Source organism: Watersipora subatra, chromosome 3 (genome assembly GCF_963576615.1).
Source record: "Watersipora subatra chromosome 3, tzWatSuba1.1, whole genome shotgun sequence".
NCBI classification, from domain to species: domain Eukaryota; kingdom Metazoa; phylum Bryozoa; class Gymnolaemata; order Cheilostomatida; family Watersiporidae; genus Watersipora; species Watersipora subatra.
In genome coordinates this window covers 47,674,138-47,682,396 of record NC_088710.1, presented here as the reverse complement: position 1 = coordinate 47,682,396, position 8,259 = coordinate 47,674,138, and the positions used below count along the sequence as shown (strand labels likewise).

Below are 8,259 nucleotides of genomic sequence, written 5' to 3'. Positions count from 1 at the left end.
TGACAGATATACAATTATTAATACTACATTTCAACAACTGCTAGACCCCAAGCTAAAATAATTACACAAAATAGGTCTGAACAACAGCTATTTCTTTATAAAAAGCTTAATACAATCACTAAAGAACTTTCATCATAAACCATGAAACTCCACCAAGGCTATATCCTTGAACCAGATGTAAAAGCCGTAAAATCTTGTTCACATTTCTACCTAGTTAAAGCACTTCAATGAATTTTAATGTTGATCATGCGAGTTAGGACGAAGTGAGCAAATTACTTGTATTCGTGCAATACTTGTTACCGATGTACTGTATATGTACAGTATCTAGGTGCTCTGAAGCCTACGATTCGAAAAGGACCAAGAAAACTGATGTTTATAAGCTAGCCTATCGGTATGTAGACGGTTTAAAGGAGTTAGCAGCTATGCTATCTGTTCCATTATGCTCTTTTGTAAATCGAGAGTGCGTTGGTTCGGAAGCTGGTGCTTCACCGCTGCAGAAGGTCCAATGTTGAAGCGCCGGTACAATTGCTTTATTATAGCTAAACCAAACGTTTTCGCCAAATTTAGGCGTTTTTTATAACTTTTAAAAATTTAACCATCTGAATCACAGATTTTGTTTAGTATCTTATTTGGTAACAATCTGCTTATCTGGCGTAGCTAAGGCAGTATGCAGTGTATTAGTGATTAGATGCTTTGCTGGTTGTTCTCTTGCTTAAAAATTTAAACTGCCATGAGAATTTTCTTGATAGTTGCTGCGCTAGTTGGTTGAAGCAAACATTTCAAAATGTATAATGATGCCAAATAAAATAAAGTCACCTTACCTCTGATGAGGTAGAACACTCTTTGTTACCTTTGGTGTAGTGAAAGTGCCTCATATGTGTAATAGTGTGCTCCAATATATTTGGTCCGGGATTCAGCTATTCTGCTGATTGTATTAAGCTGTCAGCTGGGCAGCCCTTCATTTTTCGTATGGTCCTTGATATCAAGCTTTGGTGTAAGCATCTGGAGTTTACAAAAATTGACTTGAGTTCGCTATGGGCTGCTGATCTTTTAATCATTATCGTCATTGTACCACATAAATGGTCTTGTCATAGGCTGATGAGAGTGTACTGTGAGTGTATCCTGCTTGCAGGATACAGATCAGCAAGTTCAACCTATAGTTTTTTTCATCGCTTCTGAAGCGTTTGCATGCCTAGTTCATTTCAGCATCACTTACACTTACCCTTTTTTCAAGTCTTCATATGAGTCTTATAGCACCGTTTTTTATTGTCTTGACATCATGTATGATGCTTTTTAAAAATGGACCCCATACAGTGTCAGCGTATTCTAGGATTGGTCTGCATAGGCTGGTGTATGCTATGAGAGGACCCTGTTTAGTGTTATGTGTTCGTATTAATACGCCTTTTAGCCAATAGTGTGGAGCTTGCCTATTACTGCGTACTGATAATAAATAAAAGTAGTTCTGTACCAAGCCACGAGACCAGCAAGTTATTACATGAATACACAGCAAGTTCCTAACGTTTAGTAACACAACATTTAGGGGCATAAAATACATATTTTAGCATGCCTAGAACCTTACGGACCTTTTGATTTTTTGTGTGTTACGCATTGGCACTTTTGTTAGTTTTCTGGACACTAAATGTTAGCTCTTTTTGCAAGGTTACTTAATGTATCAGGTGTTACAAACCTCTGAACCTATTCATAAGGTGTGAGTAGATGTTGATTTTCATCAAGCTGCATTAGTAAACCTTTGAACGCTGCTGAAGGTAGATGGACAAAATTTCTTCTTTAGCTATAATTTGGCTGACTACTTCTGGATGTAGAAGAAGAAACTGCGGAACTGGACGTATAAGGGCTTCATTTTTACTGCTGCTGTCACTCTCCTTATCATTTTGAACATCATCTTGTGGATTTTGGGTCCAGTCTTTACCTGAATCACTATCGTTTTCAAAGGTCTTTACAACACTGTCATCCGCATCAATCATATTGAGTATGTTTTTCTGCTCTAACACGTTTCTTACATAAAACCATAGTTATTAAATTGCACGTATTTAACAGCATTGGATCTACAAGGATGAACAAACGCATGCGAAATTACTAACTTCTAATATACATATGTATCAATGTAATTTTAGTTCAACAGAATGGGCAGCAAAATTGATGTCATTGAAAAATCTGCATTTTTAATAAATAGTACAATTGGAGTAGATTGCAGTAGTATCACCATCAAACTTAACTGAATAGAGATGCGTATTATACGCTTAACATACGCTTAACATACAAACATCACAGTAACTGAATAAGCCAAGCAGGTCTCATTATGTTGAATAATAAATGACACTAAATGCTCAATGTGACACATGTGTAACATGAAAATATTTTCCTCTGAAATTGTTCACACTATAAAAAAAAAGTGGCTACAATTAAAAAACCGACACGCTTGAACACGATTATGAAAAGTAATAAATTGTAAACATATTACCTTTCATAAGAAACATGCCATTTACTGGTATGAGTTTTTTCATTTGATGTTTCAGCAGTAGTAAATGAGACTTCACAAAATGGAGAGCAAAAATCCAAAATGGTTACCATGTCACATGAATTCAAATATACAATTAAAAGTAGTTTGAATGTGTGGATAGCGTAACAGGAATGATGGTAATAAAAAGCTTTGCCTTTATCTGTGTATTCACTTGAAATCTTCCAGAATGTTCTGCGCCATATACATTTTGTCATTATGGAGCTAAAACTGAATTTCTTTTGAGTTTACATTATTGAAGAACTTGTAAAGTGAATATAGTGAATTCAGGTTTCTTGTGTAATAGATCAATCAACCTTAGTCTGTGCTGCTTCCTATATTTAGGTCGCTTTATCGATATATACTTACAGCTATACATACTAAGACGTCTTACTGTCTGACATGAAAACGGATCAGAAGCGGAGACCTTATGTTAATAATAACCCCCTTTACAATCGGGTGCACAAAGCCTGGGTGTATACTTGTCTAGGTGTTGTGGTCATTGGTGGCATAGGATGCGCAGCTCTTCTGTCAGACTACCTTTGGAGTGAGTGTTGTCATTTTAATAATCCTCCATCATGTATCATAACACATTTTAGACTGGAAATAAGTTTGAATACTCCTTTTTACTATTTTTTACTATCTCCTAGAGCTGTAGGAGTACTTGGTTCCATAATGATATGCTGATGATACAGGTTTTGAGATCTATCTGAGCGTCGATGTTGAAATTACCGCTGAATCAAAGTTCTCATTTTTATAGTTTATAAAAATTTAAATTATGCATTGGTAAAATAATTATTTATAGTTAACTTTTTTGCTGCCACAATGTTACTTGCAATTGTGATCCACTCTTTGATAATGACGCGAGTGTTATCATGAATTTGGTAGAGCATCAGTCATTGCTTGTGAGTATTTCCAATGTATTGTTCTTACATATTTCAACAAAAGGATTTGAAGGAAACTGTCATCATTGGTATTCCTAACAATTATGTTACAGTTCTTTACAATTGGCTTACCATCCATTTGAATGCAACATATGAGTCAAATTTCAATAAACAAAATATGGCAATCTGATAATAAACCAGTTTTTATAGGTTAGTTATTCAATTCATATATGATTTATAGAACAGCTGGTTGACAGTCAAATAAATAAGATTTCAGCATGTTTTTATTTATTTTCTGTAAGAAGTTTTATTAGTAAAATAAATATATTTTTCTTTACTCGCAGTAGATATAATGCTGAACAACATCAGTTGGGCTTAAAAAGCCCTATTTGTTATTCTTGCAATAGTATTATTGATTATTAATACTACATGCAACTTCATTAAAATAACTTACTAGCGCAGAAAACTGACAAATCTGAAAATGATGTCAGCAAATCTTCGGGGTTTCGTCATGAAAATTGAACTGTGTAAGTTAATATAGTGGTATCTTTAGCTAATATATCTGTAGATGTATCTTGACAGGCAAACATTTTCCAGACCTTGTACGTATCTGTTCAGACAAACCATATAATACTTACATGGTTGTTCGTAAATAGCGGTATATCATTTGAAATATTAAAATTGGAAATTTTGCAGAGTCCCTAGCGGTTTTTTTTATAATAGTTCAATCTAAGCTACTGATTTACCACCATAATAGACCAATTAACTTACTTCTTTTATTATCTCAAGCACCTTACTGCCAAATGACTAGATCATGAGCAAGATTTGTCTCAATGCAAAGATAGCGCAGAAAGTATATATGCTCAATGCTCCTTCGTACATTCGATGCTAGGGTAGTATCATCACTTTTTCTTTCATAGATATTCGGCCTGCGAAGCGAGCACGAATCAGAGTAGATAGACAAGCTGAAATAACAGCACAGCACACTGAACGGGAAGCTGAGTTGGAACGCCAGCAACAATTAGCTGAGTTTTCTCGAGATGGCTCAGAAGTGTTGACCGATCGGCAATGGAAGAGTATATGACTGTATATAAATATAGTTAAGAAGTATATCTGTGCTCTTTCAACAAAAATGTTGAAAGTTTTGATATTTGATTTGTTTTGTTTGCAACTACTTTCCTGTTGCGAGTGTTCCACTCACCTTCTTGTTTTGAGTGTACCTTCAAAGTTTTGTGAACATCACAGAGAGGCAGTGTATACCAATAATTGCTCTATTTCAGTGTATGTTAGCTAAGTAGCTGCAACATCATTATGTACTTATTCCTCATAATTATTTGGGCACTATTTTAAGCCATTATCATTTGTTTATTACCGAATTTATTTTTACAAAATGGCTTCTATTCAAGACAATGAGTCCGTGTTAGATTCTGATCTGGAACAGTTTTGTCTGACAGTTATTTATATGCCATCGTATACTGTACCTAAATGAATATTTGAATAAACTTGTAATAATAAAAAAATTATTTTACATATTAACAAATCCAAGTCTGATCAACTATACTGTATAAATATTTTATCTCTTCTGATCGTGTGTATCCGACATCATTCACGAAATCTCTTCGAGTTCGTATCGGACTTGTCGCTTCTTGCTTACTTATGGCGCCTTACAGTGCCTCGCGTTGCGCGTTCACAACTCGAGTTGTACAACTCGAGTTGCACAACTCGAGTTGTGAACACGCAACGCGACTTTTCAAAAGTAAGGTGCAATATATCGGTATTACGGTAGCATAACCGTAGATCTAGTTATATTAACAATGGTACATCAATAGGCACCCGTTAGCTAATAGAAATTAAACTGTATGTACTGTAAAACTAGAGCTAATAGCGAATTATTAGAGTTATACTGTGCCGAGTTTGCAACTCGAGTTGTACAACTCGAGTTGTGCAACTCGAGTTGTACAACTCGAGTTAAATTTACAAACTCGAGTTGTACAACTCGAGTTGTGCAACTCGAGTTGTACAACTCGAGTTGCAAACTCGGCACAGTATAATTCTAATAATTCGCTATTAGCTTTAGTTTTACAGTACATACATATAGTCTGGTGGCCAAAGGGCGTTTTTGTGTCGTTTTTTTGCCAAGGTGGCACGACAATGGGGTATAACGAATCTTAGATTTAATGGATAGAATAAAACATCTCCTTTTTTATTATACCTACCGGAATTATTTTTGTCAAGCAGTGATTATTTGCCATTAAAAGATGGGTAGAAATGCATAAATGAGATTTCCCTTGCGCCATGCGCAATTAGCCAAATCAGCTAGGTAAACATAAATCTATGCATTTGTTTAATACGGGGCGTATTTGCATTCACCGATAACATTTGTGCCCTTAGTCTGTTTCCGCTGTTCCGTGTTAGAAACTGCCGTATACGTCGGTTAGTAGTAGCGCAAATTTAGTATCTTCTATTTAAATTGATTACCACAGCTAGCTATTATCAGTTACATAATTCATTATAATCAAGTTTTACATGCTAAGAAGTCAACAGAGTTTTACTAACGGAAAAAAGCGATAATCCAAAGTTTTTATGAGATGTAGAGCACCATCTACAAACAGTCAGATCGCAGCTCGCAGTGTTAGTCGTATGTAAATGCCACACTGAATGCTTGAGGGAGATTGCTAGTGAGTCGAAATAACAAAGAGCTTCTCAAGTTGCAAAGAATCTCAAACCCCTGAAAAAAATAAGGTGAGATGATAGCAAACTCATTTACTTAATATTTATGAATAATTAATCAAAGATTAAATGCATTGCTTTATTGAAAATCTTGCGTTTCCTTCACTGTGTACTGTAGTCAGTTGGATCAATGAGTGATAGATGCTGATTATAATGAATCAAACTCTCAAGTCAAACTTCTCAGTCCAGATTTTGCATATTGGTTACAAACTATACAATAAACTAATCTCTGTCGTAGGTATTATTGCTGTGTCTTCAGACACTCACTGTTTCATACACTCAATAGCTTAACTCAATTTGTTTAATTTTTAGGCCAAAACGGTAGCACTACATAACATTATAAGCTACTTATATTACTTATACTTATACTTACTTATACTAGAATACCTAGATTGGGTATTTTTTTAATAAACCAGTAATACTGGACTATTTGTAATATAGAATGCCTCTGCTGATTTTTATTAAGACTTAGCTCGCCTATTTACAAAATTGGAGACTGTATTGCTCTTTGAAACGTCAAACCAATATCAACACAAAGTGTAGTACCTTTATGCAAATGTATGATTGTTATTTAACAATAATTTGGTTTTGGTTAGTTTTAAGTTACTATATTGTGTCATGCAGAACTTATCAGTACTGTATTGTGTTATTACACTATATTCTATTGTATTATAATAGCTGTATTATGTTGTATTGAACTGATTTGAATTGTGCTATAGGACTGATATGTTGCATTATGTTGTGTCATATTATATATATTAATACTTATTTTGTTGTATTTTAATCAATTGTATTATATTGTATTGTTATAGCACTCACATATCAATTATTACCTTACAGAAGTATGCGATGTATGAGTTAACTAATTATTGTTGTGGTTAAAGCTAAAGGGGGTACATCTATTACTTTTATGTAGGGCTATGCACATTGCGTACACGTTCAAATCAGTATTGTAGCTCTTCCTATTTTCAAGTTTTAAATTTATTGCTACATGCTTTGATAGATCGTTTTTCGGGTAGGTTATGATCGATAAATATTGCACCATAAATGTATGTCAGCTCTTATATGTCTATATGATCATTTTGTATTTTGAACTCATTGTCTCTAATGGATGCGATTCTTTACATTGTAGTCGGCCGCCAGGGACTCGATGTGACAAACATTTCTCGCCATCACCTTAGCCACTGATCTGCCAGAAACCCTCTTCATACTCGTTACATTGATACCTGTACAACTACTGATTGACAGGCTATACTGTATACCTCATTGGGTACACTGGTTGTGACGCAGACTAACTAACAAATCTAATGTAAACTTAATCTTTTAAATGAAATTATTATTATTAAAATTATTTCTTTTTTATTTAACTGACATCAATATGTGAAATTTCTGGCTTAGCTTTAGATTTATTGTACTGGTAGCATGTTAACACCATGCAGTATTTTGAAACCATGTATGGTTGAAATGTTGAATGTAACCAGTGTGATGGAATGTGTGGTGCAGTATGTTCGATGACAACCAACTTTCTGGATGATTAATTAATATCATGTCTTTGTATGGGTATCTTAGTACTTATGATGACTAGTATGAAGACTATGAAGACTTATGAAGACTAGTATGATTATTATATAGCATGTTTACCAAAGTACATAGTCTGTTTATCATGATACATCAAAAACTGTTAATTGTTTCTAGAAAGCATATTGCAAAAGTATTCAATAAAACTATTACATAATTATAATCTTAAAGCTCATCATCACCGTCTAATTGATTACCATCCTCAATCTCGTCAGTCATTTCATTACTGCACTCTACACAGCCGCATAGACTTGCAAAAATTTTTTTTGCATGAGCAACTGGTCCATTGGACAAGCTGCCTAGGAATAGCTCTTTGCTCATCAGGAAAGCATTGCCCAGAAATCTCATCATCATCTTTACTCCAGACATGGTTTGTGGGATCTGGGGGCACCATTAATGGTTGAATTTTCCACTGCTGTATTGCTGCTTAGTAATTGACCCTCATTAAATGCCGACGGAGAGAACCCTCTTGGTGGAAGGTTTTTTTCATAAGATGTCCTTGATGAGAACAACCTGTATCTGGCGTCGGCTTCACTTGTAGAATCAGAC

At 34.7% G+C, this 8,259-nt stretch overlaps 1 long non-coding RNA gene across 2 annotated transcripts; it reads left to right on the top strand.

Annotated features, from left to right (window-relative positions):
- The first annotated feature begins 455 nt into the window (after nt 1–455).
- On the top strand, nt 456–4,961 carry LOC137391602 (uncharacterized). 2 transcript variants are annotated; one of them, XR_010978134.1, is made up of 3 exons: nt 456–519; nt 2,890–3,065; nt 4,323–4,961. It is a non-coding gene; the product is annotated as an uncharacterized lncRNA (long non-coding RNA). The 2 variants fall into 2 exon arrangements; XR_010978135.1 differs by lacking the exon at nt 456–519 and adding an exon at nt 1,407–1,990.
- Nucleotides 4,962–8,259: the final 3,298 nt, after the last annotated feature.